The sequence below is a fragment of the Pterocles gutturalis genome, unplaced genomic scaffold (genome assembly GCF_000699245.1).
Source record: "Pterocles gutturalis isolate BGI_N339 unplaced genomic scaffold, ASM69924v1 scaffold923, whole genome shotgun sequence".
Classification (NCBI taxonomy): domain Eukaryota; kingdom Metazoa; phylum Chordata; class Aves; order Pterocliformes; family Pteroclidae; genus Pterocles; species Pterocles gutturalis.
In genome coordinates, this window is record NW_010125161.1 from 37,375 (window position 1) to 42,647 (window position 5,273).

Here is a 5,273-nt window from a genome sequence, read left to right on the forward strand (position 1 = left end):
GAGATTTTTTTTTTTTCCTGCTAGTAAGGTGAGCTTAAGGGTATAGAATAAATTGCTATATGCTAAGGTCAGTTATTTTTAAATTAAGTTTCAAGTTTTTATACTTGCACTCTTATACCTTCCAACTACATAATAGGCAGAGCTGTATTTTAAAGCATACACTTCGTTTCTGTCCATTTCTCCTGGCTGTTTCCTTGGGAGAGAGGCTGACAAAACTGGCCAGCTGCATTGCTGGTATTCAGATCTCTGCAGACAGAAGAGAACATGAATTTTGATTTTTTTTTCTCCAACTAGAAAAGGAAATGAATGGCATCAGAAAGCAGAAGTGTAATTATTCCCCAGAAACTGAAGAGAAATCAAAAAAGGAGTTTTCCCATATATGTAAGACCAGGAATAGTAAGTGCACCCCTCTTTGCTGTAGCAAAGGTTATTCTCTGACCTATCTCCAGTTTTTACTGAGAGAGAAAATGGATCAATCCCTCTTTCTTCCACAGCTGTCAGAATGAAAGGTGCACAGGAGCAACATGAAAACAGTGTGTTTCTATAAAGCAGTGCTTATCAAACTGTTTACTAGTCCAGGGGGATATCAATGTACAAGCTACACAACATTTAACAAGCCATTCTAAATCAGGAAGTCAGACTAGAAAATAATTCAGAATGATTAAGAAAGTTAGTAAGACTGCATTTAAGTCAGAAGAGAAATGAAGATCAGAAAAATCTAATTAAATAAAATATTCGTAATGGCTGTTAAGCCCAACCATAAACACTGCCTCAGAGGTCTGGAAGTCACAGAGCAACAAGCAGTCAGGAAGGTACACTTGAGAAGTACACTTTGTGCTTGCTCTTCTTTTCATTTTATTTCCAGCCATCACCAGACACCTGAGCTAGACTGACCTTTGGTCTCTTCTGATTTGACCAGTCTTACTGTCTTTTACTCCCCAGCAAGTTAAACACAAAGTTTAGTAAGAAAGCAGCAGGTAAATAATCAGTCATCTTTTTTTACGAATTGGACCCCTGGATTCTCATTAAATCCAAAGGAGGGAAGTATTTTTGAATTTAAATAAAAAGCCACTCCTAGAAATCATGGACTACTCACGAGAAAAATCTCTACTCTTCCTTCATTTAACCTCATGTACCACCTGCATATTTATCTTTGGATATGCTCAGGCCAGATCTACTTTATTTCATGTCCTGCTCTCAGCCAGTTATGAAGTTTGCATTTCTAATTTTGAAGTAGTTTTCTTCTATACCTCAAAGACAAAAACATACCTGTGGTCAGTGCCATCATTTAAGCTAAACAGCTGAACTGTTAGAAAGCATTGGCTGGCCACACAGAGTTCAAAGAAACTCGATATTCCTCTTTCAACTGCCACAGCAGCTTCCACTGAAAACAGATCACTCTATTATTTTTCTTCACTTCCCCTTCAGTACATCCAAAAATACTGGAGAAGCAGCTGTCCCATGTTTTGCACAATTCCATGCAGTTCAGCATGCACATTGGTGCTTACCTACCCTGTCCTCGACAGCACTTCTCACTAGAACAACACATGGCGTGTCAACATTTGACCTATGTTCCCAGGGCTCCGAAACAACAGGGTGAGAAGCTCACCCCTAGTCATAGCTAACAAACACGGGACTGTCAAGAGCTCAGACCGAGCCTGATTTTCCAGGATACGTAGCACTACACAGGTCATCTGTTCATGGCCCCCAGCTGCTGTGAGTATTCAACATCTCGGTAAATCATCTGGATGCTTGACCTGAGACTGTTCTGAACACAATGACACACCATTTGCAAAGACTATTTCAATCACTTAACTAAATCGTTCAAATCACTAAGACTTGGGTAAGCATTCAAATTCTTTAACTACAAGATCTTCCCTAATCTTCCTGTTTTTCACTTGCACCCTTGCAATCCCCTGCGGCAAGTAAGCCAGATCCTACACAGAAAAATCTCCATTCACTGTTAGACTTGGTAGAACTTTTCATCGGAAAAAGTGTGAGACTGTGAAGATGACAGTGGTTCCATCACATAAATGCTATCAGCCACACACGTAAATACTTATAGAATAATTTTCAGTCTTTTTAAAAACTATCCAATATCGGCGATAAAATTAATGCTTCTGAGACAGGTAATTCCAATACAAATAGGAGTTTTGTAAGACATAACAAACCCCCATAATTTTTCATTAAAGCATTCCTCTGTAATCCAAAGCTATCTACATTTTTTTTACCAATTCGTTAAGAATATAACTCATTAAGAATATCAAACCAATACAAAGGGCTACGAAGTGAAAACGATATAAAAACTGCTTTGTTAAAAAAGTGTCCTTTTTTAAAACTACACAAAGACAGGTTGTATTAAACACTTATTCACAGCATTAGATGGATGTTCCTGAACAAAAAGTCAACAGAAAACAATCAAACTTCAGAAAGACTATTTCTATAAATTGAAATAGAATCCTCAATTTTGTAATTGATACATATTAGCTTTAATCATTACACCAAAAGACAGGAATTAGTAAAAGGATGCCAGTTCATCAATTTCACATCAAGTGAACTGGGTTTATCGCAAAACACAGTATTACAACGGCAGGGGAAGGGGGGGCGTTGCATTTGTAGTGTTGTTGCTAGCGGGAGGTTTGGGTTGGTTTGTTGTTTGGGGTGTGGGTCTTTTTTTTTTTTTCCATGTAAACATCCACAGCCCACGTCTCAAGGCAAATCTCATTTTTTTCATCTGCTTTGGTCAATCACTACAGTGTCAGCAAAGTGCTAACACAATGGAGACCGTGTGTGCTGGGCAGCTTGCTACAGAGCAGAGTGGTAGAGTAGAAGACAGTGCCCATTTCCTACTTACTGCTTAGCAACAGCAATCTGGACAGATCACAAGAACTTTCTCCTATTCCAGTAACAGCTTCTTCTATCAGCATTAATATTACAAAAATTCCCACCTGCCTCCTTTGATTGCTGAGAATGGAAGATTTGTTAGGGAAGCCAGAAACAAACTAAAGGTCATCTGGTTCATACTTAAACCTATGTGATGCATTTTTCTGATAGTTTTGAAGAACTGAAATGAGCAGTACAAAGCAATACTCAATTTGAAAAATTCCTCCTGCTTTAGGTGTTAAAAAAAGAAAAAGCTAGAACATACAGCCATCTAGCATAAAAAGCAGAACACAAGAGTAAACACTATATATTGGTAAAGGAAATCACAGTACACAAAGAACCTCAGGAACAGAAAATCCTGGAGAAATTTATTCCCATTTCAGAAGGTAAGGTAAAGAGAGTTACCTAGACTCAAAGGTCATCTGACACACACTTTTTAAATGCCTGTTTTCAACTTCACAGCTACACTGACATGAAGACCATTTCAGCAATCAGTTCAAGTTTGTATAAATCATCACACCTGCTTATGCAACTTCCAGCTGCAGTTATGCATCAGTATCACTGCATATATAAAGTCCATTTGTTCAATGCCTTTAGAAAACATCCATGTGGCTAGAAAAATAAAGGCTTAACATTAACTATACTCTGGATAAAGCAAGGTTCCGCTACAGATACAGCAATTGGAAAGATTGATTCTGCAGAAATGTGGGGAGGAGGGGAGAGTTGCCCTCTTCAGCTCCACTCCACTCTTACACTTCACTGCAGTCAAAACGGAGGTATTGATAGAAGGGAACAGATTTATGGAGCCACAAAAGCAGCACTGGGATCATGAGATGGATAGAAAAGGCAAACCAGCAGAACCGGGGAAGAAAAACAAGCTTCACTGTGGGACCAGGCAGCAATCAATAAAACAAGATGAACCACAACAGAGGAAGAAAGCAAGTACTACAAAGAAGCCATAAGCTACAAGAAAAGATTCCAAACACCCAAAAAGCTTTAAGTCTCAATAACATTAATGCAAAACACTGACACTGTTCACAATATTATTTTACGCTTTATCTCAAGAGTGAATGAATTCCAAACACCTGCAAGGAACTTATTCATAAATCCAGAAGAGTTGGTATGAAATTAGAATCACAGAATCACTTTCCTGAGCTGGAAGGGACCTATGAGGATCATAGAGTCCAACTCTTGACTCCACACACGGCAACCTAAAAGTTAAACCATATATCCAAGAGCATGGTCCAAACGCTGCTTGAATATCAAGTATGTGTACTCTATCCAGTTCCAGTAATTAATTATACAAGAGACACTTTTCTGGAGGCAAGAATTTACACAAACAGGGTGCATGATATCCTCTGACAGAAGACAAGGGTTACATCTGGAGGAGGCAAAGCTCAAGGTCAAACCATGAACAAGTACATCTAATCTACCAACCCCTAACTAAGGACACACATAATTCATCAGTTTGAACTTCTCACATTGGAGTTAGTATCCTGTAGAAGAACTCCGATTAGCCCTGTCACTTGATTTTTCTGTAATGACTTCACAGAATTAAAGCTGTCATCACATTTCACATACTAACTTTGTTGTGTTGTTTTTTTTTTTAAACTGATTCTACTAAGACGTTGCTATGCACAAAAACAAGCCTAAATCTCTACTGAGGTTTAGCTGTAGGAGACAAAAAGGCAAGACAGAGAGGCAGATGTTGCAAAGAAGTGGCTAAAAAAGTGAAGTATATGTAGGAGTTCAGAAAAAAAAATCCTCTCTAGGAGAGAGACAATGAAACACAGTGGGTTCAGACAGTGCACTAACTAGTCCTCTATAGCAAGATGTCAAAACAAACACACCTAGATTTGCACTCACTGAGTGCAGACTATAATCAACCCAAACAGTAATTCTGAAGATTCAGAACTTGCCTCAATATCCAGATTTTGGCAGATGCTGGACACTGCCCAGAACTATGAAGCAGTTTCCCTTTCCTACAGTTCTTAAGCAAGGCACTATACTTGGTTTGAGCTGGAGATATTAACATAGATAGTAAAAACCTTCAATGTAGGACAGGCAGGTGCTCTTTTGGAAAGGTCATCAAAACATAAAGGGCATTGATGAGCATGAAAGCAAGTGGAAAACAGATAAAAATTTTGACAGTCAATCCTGCCAATTTTACCAAGGAAGCAAAAAAAACCAAAAAAACACCCCACCCTCTTTCCTGAGAAGTCAGACCAAGTTTGTATCTAACTTATTTCATTCTGCTCATATTCAACAAAACAACCGAGTGTTTAAAATAGCATACGATTAACTGCCTGCTTACACATAAACTGAGATATCATAAAACAACTTCAGGAATGTCACTATCCTAAATGAGCAGAACTTCCTCCTTTTATTCC